This window comes from Ovis aries, chromosome 1 (assembly GCF_016772045.2).
Source record: "Ovis aries strain OAR_USU_Benz2616 breed Rambouillet chromosome 1, ARS-UI_Ramb_v3.0, whole genome shotgun sequence".
Taxonomy (NCBI): Eukaryota; Metazoa; Chordata; class Mammalia; order Artiodactyla; family Bovidae; genus Ovis; species Ovis aries.
The window spans coordinates 107,486,080-107,502,954 of NC_056054.1; the positions used below are offsets into that span (position 1 = coordinate 107,486,080).

Sequence of the window (16,875 nt, forward strand, 5' to 3'; positions counted from 1 at the left end):
CCAGTAACCAGTTCCTTAGGTGTTCTCCACCGTCTGGAACACCCAGAGATTCACAGAGTTGGATAGAGAAGAGATGGGGAGAAAAGAGACAGAGGCCATCTGGTGGAGAAAAAGGAGAGTCCAAAGGAGGAGAGAGTGGTCAAGCCAGTAATCTCGCTCTCACGTAAACTTGGGTAGTGAAGTTTGGGTTTTAAATGTACAAAATTGACAACAAAAACCTAAGAGCAAAGATTAAAAATCTAGAGTAGAGGTTGGATTTTCAAAAATACAATATTAAAGAAAAGAAGCAGAAGGAAAAAGGAAGAAAGAAAAAAACCCAAGAATTATTAAAAGAAACAAACAAACAAACAAACAAAAAAAAACAAAAAAACAAAAAACCACCAACAACCATCCAAAGACTATATATGGTATTTGCCTTAAAAAAAAAATTCTTTTTTTTTAATAGTAATAGTAGGTTATAGAAATAAAAATTAGAGGAGAAACAGAAGACTTAACAATTAAAAAAAAAGTTAGAAAAAAAAGAAAAAAGGAAAAAGAACCAAAAGACAAAACAAAACAAAAAAAGGAATGATTTTAAAAATAGTAAAAATATTACTGGCCCTTCTTTGATGTTGTGGGCCGTGTGGGATCACTTCCAAGGTGGTTCCCTCTGTTTAAATTCTTCTGTTTGCTGGTTTTTTAGGCTCACTAGTTCAGTCGCGCTGTGGGGAGGGGGCATGCTGCAAACTAATAGCTCTGTCGTGTGCACAGTGTCTCAGCCCCGCTTGACCTGTCCCTTCTCTCAGCGTACAAACCACTCCGGCTCTACGATGCTCAGCCGGGAATCGTCTGGGGCTGGCCCTAGGCTGCGTGCACTTCCCCGGTCCAAGCTGCTCAGGTTCGGCGCTCAGGCAGCCCTCAGAGGCACAGATTCGGCTGGGACTGCGCTTTGTGCCCTTCCCAGGTCCGAGTAGCTCAGGAGTTTGGCGAGCGCGATCGCTGTGGCTTGTCACCTTTTCTGCTGCTGCTGCTCAGCTTTCTGGGTGGACCGCTGGCGCCCCCTGTGAGGCAGATTGTGACTGTCCAGCACCCCTAGAAGTCTTAGCAAAGAAGCCTGCTTGCAGTTAGGTAAGTAAAGTCTCTCCTGGTCTGCAATTGCCCCTTTCCGGTCCTTACGGCTCTGGCTGCCTGTCTCCAGCGGGGGATGGTCTGCAGCTGGCTTTTTCCGTTCCGTCCTTTGTTCTGTGCTTGGTCCTGGTGGTGTCTTATGTTCGAGCTTTTCGTGCAGTAGCTATCCCACAGTCTGGTTTGCTAGCCCAAGTTAGATCGTTCTGGTTGCGCGTGGGGCATTCCTGCCCGATTCTTACAAAGCACTGCAGCCTGTGCTCCCGCGCGTCCCTGCCCTGCCCCCACTTCCCAATGGCGGATGTAGGTGTCTGTGCTGCTTTTCCACTGGGGGAGTTACTGTTGGGCTTGTAATCTCTTGGTTTTAATTATTTATTTATTTTTCCTTCCTGTTATGTTGCCCTCTGTGTTTCCAAGGCTCGCCACAGACTGGGCAGGGAGACTGTTTCCTGGTGTTTGGAAACCTCTCTTCTTAAAATTTCCTTCCCGGGACGGAGCTCCCTCCCCACCTCCTTTGTCTCCTTTTTCGACTTTTATATTTTTTCCTACCTGTTTTTGAAGACAATGGTCTGCTTTTCTGGTTGCCTGATGTCCTCTGCCAGCCTACAGAAGTTGTTTTGTGGAGTTTGCTTGGCGTTGAAATGTTCTTTGAGGAATTTGTGAGGGAGAAAGTGGTCTTCCCGTCCTATTCCTCCGCCATCTTTATGCTGTTCTATTCTATACCTGTTTTTAGATTTATCAGTTTTATTTGTTTCTGCTCTGATATTTCTTGTTTCCTTTTTTTTTTTTGCTTGCTCTAAAGTTAAAGCATGAAATATTAACCAGCTATTTCATCTTTCCTAATCTAAATCTTTAATTCTACAAATTTCTTGCTACGTGCTACTTTAGTTTCAGTTCATGCATTTGACACATTATATCTTAATTTTTATGAAAAGTTTTAAACCCATTTTTAGACTTCTGATGACTAAGTTTCCACCATTGTTTTTACATACACAAGAATTTTGAGACTGAGAAATATTGGGGCCTAGGCAAGGAGTTGAACCTCTGTTTTGCTGGCATGGAATGCAAACAGAGATAGCCCAATTAGAGAGTAGCATCTCCTGATATTGCAGATTCCTGTTCATGTCATAGGCAGCAACTGTTAGTAGTCCAGTTTTACAGTGTGGTTCCAGATGTAGTTTCTGGGATCTCTGACTTGAATTTGTTTCTTTGATTCTACCAAAAAAATCATTAACATAAAATATATGTTTTAGTAAAATTATATAAATTATATAAATTTAGTAAAATTATATAAAAGATAGTTGATAGTGAGAAAATCTAAAGAAAGGGTCTAAAATTTCTATCTGACACAGGGGGGTTTGAAGGCCATTTGGATCTGAATATTTTGTTTAACTTGCCACAGTATCAAAGATAAAATAAAAACAGCTATATTGTTCCATGTGACAAATGAAAATTATCTTCATTTTGTAAGACTGGGTCCGAGAGAAACCCCTGTAGAAATGCTGGGCTCCAAAAGGTGTATGATAAGGTGGGCCCCTGTGTCTATGGCAGTGAAATGGGAGTACTGCTGGTGCTAAGATCTAAAGGGTTAAGCATGTGAGGAAGCTTGATGTGGATAAGTGAGGTCACTGCTTGATCTACTGCCGCTAAATCAACATAAAGGCCATTTCCTCTGGTTTCGGGTCAGTTAGCTAAATCACCAAGCCTGCCGCGTCCGGCACAGTGGGTGAGAAAAACCTGAAAAGGGGGCGAGCCCGTAATGAAAAGACAGACTCGTGTAATTTGGCAAGTGGGGAGTCAGGGGCCCTCCTGCTCTGCATGGCAGGAAGACAAAATGGCTCCTTTCAGCCCACACTTTTATTGGTAGAAGTCACATGAGATCTTTAGGGAATAGCTATACTAGGGAGTTTGATCAGCACATCATAAAGAGGGAGTAAAGTTAAGGCTCTGCTGTTGATCACGAACATCTTGTTTTGTTTCCAGGGGGATGGACACAGGGGCAGGCAGTGAAGCAGAGCAGAGAGCACCACCTGCCACAAGTGTGTCCCTACGGCATGTTTACTAGGACAGTCACGAGGGGACAGTTTGCTATACCATTGAGTCATGGGGCAGGTTCTGGTCTCTGCTCTGCCAGGCTGCAACAAATGCCCATCATTTGCCCATTAATGTCACATCATACCTTTTCGTATGTATGTGAAACACTTTCACCCATGAGATGCAGATAGATACAATTGTGATCACCTCCCATTTTCCAGGTGTGGAAACTGAGGATCCAAAGACATTAATAGACAAGCCCAGGGTCTGGAAAGTCAGTACATGACAAAGTCAAGACTTGGACCAAGTCTCCACTACCCCAGCCAAAGGTCTTTCTGAATCCAAGTCTCTTTCATCACAGGGAATCTCCCACACTAAGATGATTTCAAGCCTTGAGAAGCCACATGAGTGGAAGGAGGCCAGACCTGTCCAAGCACAGCTTATCTCCCTCAGACCACCTCAGGAGGGGAACAAAGGCCTGAGGTGTGTCTCAGCCTCTGAGAAATAAGGCGACATTTGGTCAACCACAGCCACTTCCCTCTATGCTGAGTGTATCACAAATAAGCCAGAATCTCCAGCCTCTTCCACACCTGCAAAAGCCACTAGCACAAGAAGCTCAGCTGGTCTCCAAGCAGGGTCTAGGGACTCTCACTGTCTGGGAGCTGAAGGCTAGTGGACCCCGCAGTCCTTCCTGGGGCAGTGAACTGTCTTCCTAGAGATTCTCATGGTCCAGCTTTCATAGGGCCTTTTTGTCATTGTCTAACCACCATCTGATCAGTCTCACCAACTGCATCACCTTTTAAACCTGGAGAAGCCCCCCATGGTAGAGAGACTGCTCCCACATTGTGCTTATATCCCATGCATGGCTCCTGCCCAACCATAGTGTGTGGACGACTCCCTCCCCAGGCACATTGGTCAGGCCTCTTTCTGCAGGGCTTCCTTTATCACAAAACTCCCCTCTTAGCTCTTGGCTGGATTGGTTCTGAGCATCTCTTTTCTCTCCATTGTGAGGAGAACAGACCACAACACCCAACACAACCTTGTACCCACTCCAAGGGCTCAAACCACACTACTCTACCCCATAGGTAAGAGGGAAGGCTTTGGAGATCTCCACTCACAGTCCATGAGAGCCACAGTGGGGACAGGAGGAGAAGGAGAGCCCCAGAAGATGCAGTTAACTGGGAAAAACCTTCCCATATTAAGGGTTAATAGCCCTTATGGGCCTAAGTAAAGAAACCCCATCAGTCTCCAGCCTGCGTACCTGCTCCCACTACCTGAAGTAAGACCCTTCCCTCCCTCCTCTTTCAAATAAAGCTCAGATGATCCCCTGGGACTCTCCCCATGCTGCCCCACATGGAATTAGGAGCTCTCTGTGCTGGGCTCCCACAGCACTTCAGCAAGTTGTCTGTCATTTGTGATGTGACCAGGTCACTGGCTCTTGCCCTCTCCCTTCTGATGCCACCCCTGGCCGTGTGCACAGAGGAGGCAAGGAGATACCACTCTCGGGCTGGTGCAAGTCCAGGGTTAGCACCTGAGAGTGGGAGTCTTGTCTCACTCTTGTCCCAGGCCTCCTGTGAGAATGCTGCAGTGTCACACATGTTCCTGAGTAAGGAAAGCATCTTTCAGTTACATTGCAAGTGGCAACTTGCACTGTATTTCACCTAGCACATATTTATTGATCACAGTTGTGCCTCTGCACAAGTAGGGCCCTCCTTTGCAGTCCAGTCATTGTCTGCTTTAGTCACTAAGCCCTGAGCTGGCTCAGTGTCCCATATTTGGGAATTTCCTACCAGACTGGAAACACTGCTTTGGGGCACAGGTTTCTGGTGACCTTATTCTGGGGACACATGCTGACCTGCATTGCTTCTGTCCTGACCAGTGCTCTTCATATTATAAACTGCTTACATGTGCTGGTTCCATACTCTGCTGTCCTGGAAAACTAGGGCTTTGAGACTTGACAGAATTATGTCTGAGTCTCATCTTGTTCACTTATTATCTGAATAACCCCGGAAATTGCTGAACTGATTTAGGCCTGTGAATTTTTCACAGCTGTGGTGGTGGTGGTGGTGGTGGTGGTGAATATTTATCTATTTCAGCAGTCTCTGAAGAGTTTAGTAAGTAGGGCCCTTGTTCATACCACCAGTCAGATCACTTGTAGATGTTCAACAAAATACCTGTTTTAATTTGAAATCCCTTGTCTATGAGCTATTTCTTTCATTATGAATGTGTTGATGGTACTAGTAGACTGGCATTCCAGGGATTCCCTTTCATGACACTGCTGCTACTGGCTGCTAAGTCACGTCAGTCATGTCCAACTGTGTGCGACCCCATAGACGGCAGCCCACCAGGTTCCTCTGTCCCTGGGATTCTCCAGGCAAGAATACTGGAGTGGGTTGCCATTTCCTTCTCCAATGTATGAAAGTGGAAAGTGAAAGAGAAGTTACTCAGTCGTGTCTGACTCCTAGTGACCCCATGGACTGCAGCCTACCAGGCTCCTCCATCCATGGGATTTTGCAGGCAAGAGTATTGGAGTGGGGTGCCATTGCCATTTTAATTAAAAAGTAAAATGGTCACTGGGGATGGTAAATACTGAAGATAGATACATACTAAGTCCTTCATCCAACTCAGTTATAAATTTTAAAAAGTGAGCCACTGTTTCAGTACTTACAGTTAATGAAAAATGTGAATGTGCCTCTATAACATATCTGCTCATATATAGTAGATGTTTCACCTACCAGAAAGAAATGTCATAAACAAGCAAATGGATAAGCAGACAGGATTGTATAATTATGGACAAAGAATGAGGAAAGTCAGGTCAGAAAACAAGAAATGTAATTACTTCACATGTACAGTAGATGGGGAACTGAATAACTTTTCCCTAGGTTTGTAGCCTCTGGAGTGAAGTTTTGAGTGCATGGCAGGCTCCTATGCTGCTTCATCAACTAAAAGAGAGATAAAAGATAGGATGAGGCAGAGGCCCCTCTGTATCACTTGGGAGTTTATTTAGAGAGGCCCATTTTGTTAATTTCCCCATCATTTGAGATACCAGCTCCATCAAGGAGTTGATACTTTCTTCCCTATTGATCTTCAGAGTCCATGGTACCCTGCAAATGGTACTGGCATCTACCACCAAACTCCTCAAAACCTACAAGATGAGTAATGGAAGAATATGTTCTTCCCAAGGAGAGTGCATAATGATCAAGGGATTAATCCAAGAAGAAGACATCAGACAGTCAGTCAGTTCAGTACAGCTGCTCAGTCATGTTTGACTCTGCAACCCTATGGACCCTATGGATGCCAGGTTTCCTTGTCCATCACCAACTCCCAGAGCTTACTCAAACTCATGTCCATCGAGCTGGTGATGCCATCCAACCATCTCATCATCTGTCTTTCCCTTCTCCTCCTGCCTTCAGTCTTTTCCAGCATCAGGATCTTTTCAAATAAGTCAGTTCTTCACATCAGGTGGCCAAAGTATTGGAGTTTCAGCTTCAGCATCAGTCCTTCCAATGAATATTCAGGACTGATCTCCTTTAGGACAGACTGGTTGGATCTCCTTGCTGTGCAAGTGACTCTCAAGAGTCTTCTCCAACACCAGAGTTCAAAAGCATCAATTCTTTGGCATTCAGCTTTCTTTATGGTCCAACTCTCACATCCATACATGACCACTGGAAAAACCATAGCTTTGACTAGATGGACCTTTGTTGGCAAAGTAAGGTCTATGCTTTTTAATATGCTGTCTAGTTGGTTCATAGCTTTTCTTCCAAGGAACAAGCATCTTTTAATTTCATGGCTGCAGTCACCATCTGCAGTGATTTTGGAGCACCCAAAATTAAAGCCTGTCCCTGTTTCCAAATCTATTTGCCCTGAGGTTATGGGACCAGAAGCCATGATCTTAGTTCTTTGAATGTTGCATTTTAAGCCAACTTTTTCACTCTCCTCTTTCACTTTCATCAAGAGGCTCTTTAGTTCTTCAGTTCAGTCACTCACTCGTGCCTGACTCTTTGCGACCCCATGAATTACGACATGCCAGGCCTCCCTGTCCATCACCAACTCCCGGAGTTCACTCAAACTCAGGGCCATCGAGTCGGTGATGGCCATATGGCCATCCAGCCATATTATCCTCTGTTTTCCCTTTATCCTCCTGCCCCCAATCCTTCCCAGCATCAGAGTCTTTTCCAATGAGTCAACTCTTCGCATGACGTGGCCAAAGTACTGGAGTTTCAGCTTTAGCGTCATTCCTTCCAAAGAACACCCAGGACTGATCTCCTTCAGAATGGACTGGTTGGGGCTCCTTGCAGTCCAAGGGACTCTCAAGAGTCTTCTCCAACACCACAGTTCAAAAACATCAATTCAGTATGTTCTGATCCACACAGTCAAAGGCTTTGGCATAGCCAGTAAAGCAGAAGTAGATGTTTTTTTCTGGAACTCTCTTGCTTTTTCTGTGATCCAAGAAATGTTAACAATTGATCTCTGGTTCCTCTCCCTTTTCTAAATCCAGCTTGAACATCTGGAAGTTCACGATTCAAGTACTGCTGAAGCCTGGCTTGGAGAATTTTGAGCATTACTTTGCTAGTGTATGAGATGAGTGCAATTGTGCAATAGTTTGAACATTATGTAGCATTGCTTTTCTTTGAAATTGGAATGAAAACTAATGTTTTCCAGCCCTGTGGCCACTGTTGCATTTTCCAAATTTACTGGCATATTGAGTGCAACACTTTCGCAGCATCATCTTTTAGGATATGAAATAGCTCACCTGCAATTCCATCACCTCCACTAGCTTTGTTCATAGTGATGCTTCCTAAGGCCCACTTGATTTTGCATTTCAGGATGTCTGGATATAGGTGAGTAATCACACATCATGGTTGTCTGTGTCATTAAGATGTTTTTGAATACTTCTTCTGTGTATTCTTGCCACCTCTTCTTAATATCTTCTGCTTCTGTTAGGTCCATACCGGTTCTGTTCTTTATTGTGCCTATCTTTGCATGAAATGTTCCCTTGGTATCTCTAATTTTCTTGAAGAGATCTCTAGTGTTTCCCTGTCATTGTTTTCCTCTATCTCTTTGCATTGATCACTGAGGAAGGCTTTCTTATCTCTCCTTGCTATTCTTTGGAACTCTGCATTCAAATTGGTATATCTTTCCTTTCATCCTTTGCCTTTATTTTCTCTTCTTTTCTCAGCTGGTTTTAAGGCCTCCTCAGACAGCCATTTTGCGTTTCTGCGTTTCTTTTTCTCGGGGTTGGTCTTGATCCCTGCCTCCTGTACAATGTCATGAATCTCTGTCCATTAGATCAAGATCTAATCCCTTGATCTATTTGTCACTGTAATGTATAATTGTTAGGGATTTGATTTAGGTCATACCTGAGTGGTCTAGTGGTTTTCCCTACTTTCTTCAATTTAAGTCCGAATTTGGCAATAAGAAGTTCATGATCTGAGCCACAGTCAGCTCCTGGTCCTGTTTGTGTTGACTGTATAGAGCTTCTCTATCTTCGGCTGCAAAGAATACAATCAATCTGATTTTGATATTGACCATCTGGTGATGTAGATGTGTAGAGTCGTCTCTTGTGTTGTAGCAAGAGGGTGTTTGTTATAACCAGTTCATTCATTTTGCAAAACTCTGTTAGTATTGTCCCTGCTTCATATTGCACACTAAGGCCAAACTTGCCTGTTACTCCAGGTATCCCTTGACTTCCTACTTTTGCATTCCAGTCCCCTATGATGAAAAATGATGATGGTGTGAAAGTGCTGCACTCAATATGCCAGCAAATTTGGAAAACTCAGCAGTGGCCACAGGACTGGAAAAGGTCAGTTTTCATTCCAATCCCTAAGAAAGGCAATGCCAAAGAATGCTCAAACTACCACACAACTGCACTCGTTTCACATGCTAGTAAAGTAATGCTCAAAATTCTCCAAGCCAGGCTTCAGCAATATGTGAACTGTGAACTCCCTGATGTTCAAGCTGGTTTTAGAAAAGGCAGAGGAACCAGAGATCAAATTGCCAACATCCGCTGGATCATGGAAAAGCAAGAGAGTTCCAGAAAAACATCTATTTCTGCTTTATTGACTATGCCAAAGCCTTCGACTATGTGGTTCACAATAAATTGTGGAAAATTCTGAAAGAAATGGGAATACCAGAGCACTGACTTGCCTCTTGAGAAACCTATATGCAGGTCAGGAAACAACAGTTAGAACTGGACATGGAACAACAGACTAGTTCCAAATAGGAAAAGGAGTACGTCAAGGTTGTATGTTGTCACCCTGCTTATTTAACTCATATGCAGAATACATCATGAGAAACACTGGGCTGGAGGACACACCGGCTGGAATCAAGATTGCTGGGAGGAATATCAGTAACCTCAGATATGCAGATGACATCACCCTTATGGCAGAAAGTGAAGGGGAACTAAAAGCCTCTTGATGAAAGTGAAAGAGGAGACTGAAAAAGTTGGCTTAAAGCTCAACATTCAGAAAACGAAAATCATGGCATCTGGTCCCATCACTTCATGGGAAATAGATGGGGAACCAGTGGAAACAGGGTCAGGCTTTATTTTTTTTTTGGCTCCAAAATCACTGTAGATGGCGATTGCAGCCATGAAATTAAAAGACGCTTACTCCTTGGAAGGAAAGTTATGACCAACCTAGACGGCATATTGAAAAGCAGAGATATTACTTTGCCAACAAAGGTCCGTCTAGTCAAGGCTATGGTTTTTCCAGTAGTCATGTATGGTTGTGAGACTTGGGCTGTGAGGAAAGCTGAGCACCGAAGAATTGATGCTTTTGAACTGTGGTGTTGGAGAAGACTCTTGAGAGTCCCTTGGACTGCAAGGAGATCCAACCAGTCCATTCTGAAGGAGATCAGTCCTGGGTGTTCTTTGGAAGGAATGATGCTAAAGCTGAAACTCCAGTATTTTGGCCACCTCATGCGAAGAGCTGACTCATTGGAGAAGACTTTGATGCTGGGAGGGATTGGAGGCAGGAGAAAAAGGGGACACTAGAGGATGAGATGGCTGGATGGTATCACCGACTCGATGGCCCTGAGTTTGAGTGAACTTCGGTAGTTGGTGATGGACAGGGAGGCCTGGCATGCTGCGATTCATGGGATCGCAAAGAGCTGGACATGTCTGAGGGAATGAACTGAACTGATGATTAAAAAGACGGTTTTTTTTTTTTTTTTTGGTGTTAGTTCTAGAAATTCTTATAGGTTTTCACAGAACCATTCCACTTCTGTTTTTTCAGCATTACTGGTTTGGGTATAGACTTGGATTACTGTAATATTGAGTAGTTTGTCTTGGAAATGATCAGAGATCATTGTGTTGTTTTTGAGATTGCACCCAAGTACTGCATTTCAGACTCTTTTGTTGAGTCATGGGCTACTGCATTTCTTCTAAGGTATTCTTGCCCATAGTAGTTGATATAATGGTCATCTGAATTAAATTCACCCAGTCCAGTCCATTTAAATTCACTGATTCCTAAAATGTCAATGTTCACTCTTGCCATCTCCTGTTTGGTCATTTCCTATTTGTTTTGATTGTGGGACCTAACATTCCAGTTTCCCATGCAATATTGTTTGTTGTAGCATCAGACTTTACTTCCATCACCAGTCATCCACAACTGGGTGTTGTTTTTGCTTTGACTCTAGCTCTTCATTCTTTCTGGAGTTGTTTCTCCACTGTTCTCCAGTAGCACATTGGGCTCCTACTGACCTGGGGAGTTCATCTTTCAGTGTCATATCCTTTTGCCTTTTCACACTGTTCATGGGGTTCTCAAGGCAAGAATACTGAAGTGGTTTTCCATTCCCATTTCCAGCGGACCATATTTTGTCAGAACTCTCCACCATGACCTGTCCATCTTGGGTGGCCCTACATTGCATGGCTCATTGTTTCATTGAGTTAGACAAGGATGTGGTCCATGTGATCAGCTTGATTAGTTTCTTGTGTTTATGGTTTTCATCCTGTCTGCCCTCTGATGGGTAAGGATAGAGGCTTATGGAAGGTTCCTGATGGGAGAGACTGACTCTCCCACCAGTCTTTCCCCCACTCTTTCCCCAGTGGGGGAAACTGGGGTCTTGTTCTGATGGTCAGAACTATACTCAGTAAATCTTTAATCCCATTTTCTGTTGATGAGTGGGGCTGTGTACCCTCCCTGTTGTTTGACCGGAGACCAAACTATGGTGGAGGTAATGAAGATAATGGCAAACTCTTTCAAAATGTCCCATGCATGCACTGCTGCACTCAGTGCCCCCAAGCCTGCAGCAGACCATTGCCAACCCATGGCTCCACTAGAAACTCGTGGACACTCACAGGCAAGTCTGGGTCAGTCTCTTATGGGATCATTGATCCTTTCTCCTAGGTCCTGTTACACACAAGGTTCTGTTTGTGCTCTCCAAGAGTCTGTTTCCCCAGTCCTGTGTAAGTTCTGTAATCAATTCCCACTGGTCTCAAAAGTCAAATTGCCTGTGGGTTCTCAGTCCCTTTGTCAGATCTCCAGGTTGGGAAATCTGTTGTGGGTCCTAGAACTTTCTTAACAGTGTAGAATTTATTTGGTATAATTGTTCTGCAGTTTGTGTGTTATCTGCTCAGCGGCTCTATGGCAGGGTAACTGGTGATCTCCTCCAGGAGGTTTTTATGCCACATGCTATGTGACCCAGGTCTGGTGCACCCAGAGCCCTTGCCCCTGTGGCAGGCCACTGTTGACCTGTTCCTCTGCAGGAGACACTCAACCACTCAAAGGCAGGTGTGGCTTGGTCTCTGTTGTCTCTGGGTCCTGGTGTGCACAAGGTTTTGTTTGAGTCCTCTGAGCATCTTGAGAGTGGGTATGGGGTTTGATTCTAAACCTGATTTTTCCCCTTCTACCATCTTGCTGGGGCTTTTCCTTTGCCCCACCATGGCCAAGATGGCAGAGTAGAAGGTGTGCACTCATCTTCTGCTAGAACTCCAAAATTACACTCACTCCTGAGCAACCATTGACAGGAGAATGTTGCAACCTACCAATAAATCATACCCCACATCCAAGGGCAAAGGAGAAGCAAAGAAGAAAACATAATAGTCTTAAATATTGCACCCAACACAGGAACAGCTAATATATAAGGCAAAGACTAACAGACATAAAAGGGGAACTTAACAGTAACACAATAATAGTAGGGAAACTTAAGACCCCACTTACACCAATGGACAGATTATCAAAACAGAAAATTAATAAGGAGACACAAGCCTTAAATGACACATCAGACTTGATGGACATGGTTGATATCCTCAGAACATTCCATCTAAATGCAGAATACACTTTCTTCTCAAGTGTACATAGAACATTCTCCAAGATAGACCACATCTTGGGTCACAAATCGAGCTTCAGTAAATTTAAGAAAATCAAAATCATATTAAATATCTTTTTTTGCAGCAGACCATTGCCAACCCATGCCTCCACTAGAAACTCCTGGACACTAACAGGCAAGTCTGGGTCAGTCACTTATGGGACTCTAGGAGTCTCTAGACTCCTACAGCACTAGGAGTCTAGATTTCACTTACAGGGAAAAGAAAACTGTAAAAAACCAAAGACATAGAGATTAAAAAATATGCTTCTAAATAATAAATGGCTTACTGAAGAAATAAAAAGGGACATAAAAAATTCCTAGAAACAAATGACAATAAAACACGATGATGCAAAACCTATGGGATGCAGCAAAAGCAGTTCTAAGAGGGAATTTTATAGCAATACAATTCTACTTCAAGAAACAAGACATGTCTTCAAGTAGACATACAGATGACTATTAAATAAAAGAAAAGATGCTTGACATTGCTCATTATTAGAGAAATGGAAGTCAAAGCTATAACTACAAAATCACCTCTCACTGGCCAGAATGCCTATCATCAAAAAAATTCACAATCAATAAACGCTGGAGAGGGTGTGGAGAAAAGGAGACCCTTTTGCGCTGTTGGTGGGAATGTAACTTGATACAGACACTATGGAAGACAGTATGGAGATTCCTTAAAAAAAAAAAAACTTGGAATAAAACTAGTGTGTGCGTGTGCATGTGCGTGTGTGAAGTTGCTTCAGTTGTGTTGTGTTGCTTCAGTTGTGTCCGACTCTTTGCAACCCTATGGACTGTAGCTCTCCAGGCTCCTCTGTCCAGGGAATTGTCCACACAAGAATACTGGAGTGGATTGCCATGCCCCACTCCAGGGGATCTTCCTGATTCAGGGGTCGAACTTGCATCTCTTACATGTCCTGCATTGGCAGGTGGGTTCTTACCACTAGTGCCACCTAGGAAGCCCCATATGACACAGCAAGCTCACTACTAGGCATATACCCTGGAGAAACCAAAATTGAAAAAGACACATGTACCCTAATGTTCACTGCAGCACTATTTACAATAGCTAGGAAATGGGAGCAACCTAGATGTCTGTCAACAGATGAATGGATAAATAAGCTGTGGTAGATTAATACAATAAGATATTACTTAGATAAAGAAAAGAATGCATTTGAGTCAGTTCTAATGAGATGCATGAACATAGAGCCTATTATACAGAGTGAAGTAAGTCAGAAAGAGAAAAACAAGTATAGTATATTAATGCATATATTTGGAATCTAGAAAGATGGTTCTGATGAACCTATTTGCAGGACAGCAATGGAGAGGCAGACATAGAGAACAGACCTGGATTGGGGGTGGAGAGGAGTGGAAGGAGAGGTTGGGACAAATGGAGAGAGTAGCATGGAAATATATACACTATCATATATAAAATAGATAGCCAATGGGAATTTGCTGTATGATTCAGGGAAACCAAATCTGAGCTCTGTAAACCTAGAGGAGGGGGAAGGGGTGGGAGGTGGGAGGGAAGTCCGAGAGGGAGGAGACATATGTACGCCTAAGGCTGATTCACGTTGATGTATGGAAGAAACCAACACAATATTGTAGAGCAATTATCCTTCAATTAAAAGTAAATAAAATAAGAAAAGAGGGAAAAAAAGAACATGTGCTTGCCAGAAATAGCTCCTACCGTGGGCTGAAACCATCCACGTACTTAGATCTGCCTCTGAGTCTCTTCAAGCTTGTCAAGCCAACTGGCCTTTGCACATTCTAATAATGTATTAATATGTGACACTGTTTACCTTTTCTTTCCCCTGAGCCTTCCGCTAGAGAATATTATGGAAGAGGGAAGTCGAGTCCACTCGACATTCTCTGTAGGGTTGGCAGATCTAGGAGGATTCATTTATCAGAATCTAGGCAACTGATCAACATCTCCATCCCCACTTGTAAAACACATCTACGACTAATTTATCTGCCTGGGTATCACTATAGTTTGGCTCTTGGAATAGTTTTGATCCATATTCTAAAACTAGACTCACTCAAAGCAAAAAATTGCAAGCATATCTGTGCAGAGGGTGCAACTGTTGGCTAGAGGCTGAGGTATGCGTGGCCTTTGGGGTTCCTCTCCCTACACCGTAGAGTGGGCACCACCGTGGGCCCTTCAGGTGGGCACCAGTCTCTGGGAGCTGCGAGTTGGGGGCAGATCGTCAAGGCGCCAGGACCATGAAGCTGCACACTCAGCGCCCACTTCAGGTGGAAGAATTTGGATGTGATCTTGTGGTGGGAGGATGAGGTGCTGAGCTTGTACAGCTAGCAGGACATTGAGGGCTGGCTCAAGGGGATCAACAGCCTTAGGGACCCTGGTTTTTTCTTGGCCTTGTACGTGAAGGTGATCCATACCCCTTTGCCTGGCCTGACAGGCGATGGCGACCTGGGCCCACCATTGCCTTCACTGCACATACCTAGGAAGCCATTGGTGAGCTCTTACAGCAGGCCAGGCAGTGCCTAGACCCCATCATGGACATGTTAGTGCTGTGTCAGAAGCACCTGGCCAATTTCCCTGACATCATCCAAGTTCAGAAAAGAGCTCTTACCAAAGTAAAGGAGAGTTGGCAACACAAGGAAGAAAGGAAAGATGGAGGTGCTGATGGCCTTGAGGATTGCTGTTACACTGTTTCTTTTTGCCACTTTGGCTGAAATTCATCACTTCCACCAAATTCCAATAAGAGACTTTAAATCACAGATGCAGCATTTCGTACAGCAACAAATAATATTTTCCCCAAAAGTGACACAGAATTTAGAAGACTCTTCACAAATATGGTAGTATTTCATGACTGGACTTGGATTGCAGACTGTTTTCCAGTTCAAGGATAATTTCTACAGTAGAATAGGTTTTATTTGATAGCAGGTTTGCTATCAAAGAGCTATTACCAACTATCAGTAGTGATACAAGGATGTTGTATCATGTTCAACTATAACTTGGCTGAATAGATAATTATGTAGGAAAAAAGCAGTTAATGTGATTATATAATAGAAACAGTACCATACACTGTAACTGAATTATACTGTGTATGCCTACACCACTTTTGCAACTTTCAGAATAATTATACTATTTGTCTTATTGCTTTTTGAAGTATGGTGCATACTTTGTAGACTTCAAAACCCATGGAGGGTCTCAAAGAAGCTGGCTGGTTAAAAGCCTACTGTGGATGCCTTTTTACTCTCATAGGTTGGGATTATTTAAATTCAACCTATTCTCTGTTTCCAGGCTCCAACTAGAGTAGCTATTGGACTTTGTTTCTTTAGACTCTTGGATTTTCATTTCTCCACCACCATCCACTTTTTAAAGTAACCACAACTTTTCTGATTGAAAGAGTGAAAATCCAGTATACACAATGACAAACTGCTGAGAACCTCCTATTGGAGCTGGAGACGGGGTAGGAGGATCAGCTGTCATCAGTCTCCTAAGACATACTGGCAAGTGCAGTGCAAGGAGACTCAGGCTCATCTTGAATATGGTGTCTGTCAGGGAAGAAAATGGTGCCACTCTGTTCTCTTGATCCTAGCATAGTCTCTCCGCTCAAGTGGAGACCTGGAAACTTGGAGTTGAGATTTAATCAAGCATGTCTTATAACCCGAAGAAGGAGCTTAATCAGTTGGGGACTTGAACACAGAATCAGTGACAACACACTAGGTTTTAATATTTAGGATGGCTACTTTTTCTTTTCTGACTGGTATGATGTGAGCTCTCATTGTAGATTTGATTTGCATTTCTCTGATAATTAGTGATGTTAATCATCTTTTCATGTGTTTGTTGGTCATCTGTATAGAAATGTCTGTTTAGGTCTCCTACTCATTTTTTGATTGGCTTTTTTTTTTTGATATTGAACTTCATGAGCTGTTCGTATATTTTGAAAATTAATCTGTTGTCAGTTACTTCATGTGCAAATACTTTCTCCCATGTCTTTTCATCTTGTTTATGGTTTTCTTTGCTGTGCAAAAGCTTTTAAATTTATTCAAGTCCCATTAGCTTACTACACTAAGAGGTGGGTCATAAAAAATCTTGCCACAATTTCTGTCAAAGAGTGTTCTGCTTATGTTTTCCTCTAAGAGTTATTATAGTTTCTGGCCTTATGTTTAAGTCTTTGATCCATTTTGAGTTTATTTTTGTGTATGGTGCTAGTGGGGCTTCCCACGTGGTGCTGGTGGTAAAGAACCTACCTGCCAGTGCAAGAGACAGAGGAGATGCGAGTTTGTTCCTGGGTGGGGAAGATACCCTGGAGGAAGAGGAAGGCATGGCAATCCACTCCAGTATTCTTTCCTGAGGAATCCCAAGGACAGAGGAGCCTGGCAGGCTATAGCCCACACGGTTGCAAAGAGTCAGCATGCCTGAAGTGACCTGCATGCATGCATGGTGCTAGGGAGTTTTCTAAT

General features: G+C 43.4%; 1 protein-coding gene across 1 annotated transcript in view; it reads left to right on the forward strand.

Moving 5' to 3' along the window:
• Positions 1–996: 996 nt before the first annotated feature.
• LOC121820615 (uncharacterized) overlaps positions 997–16,875 on the forward strand; it is a 76,800-nt gene continuing 60,921 nt past the window's right edge. Inside the window, exon 1 of the mRNA XM_060403086.1 lies at positions 997–1,107. The gene's annotated coding sequence lies outside the window, so the exon portion shown is untranslated. The remainder of the gene's footprint in view (positions 1,108–16,875) is intronic.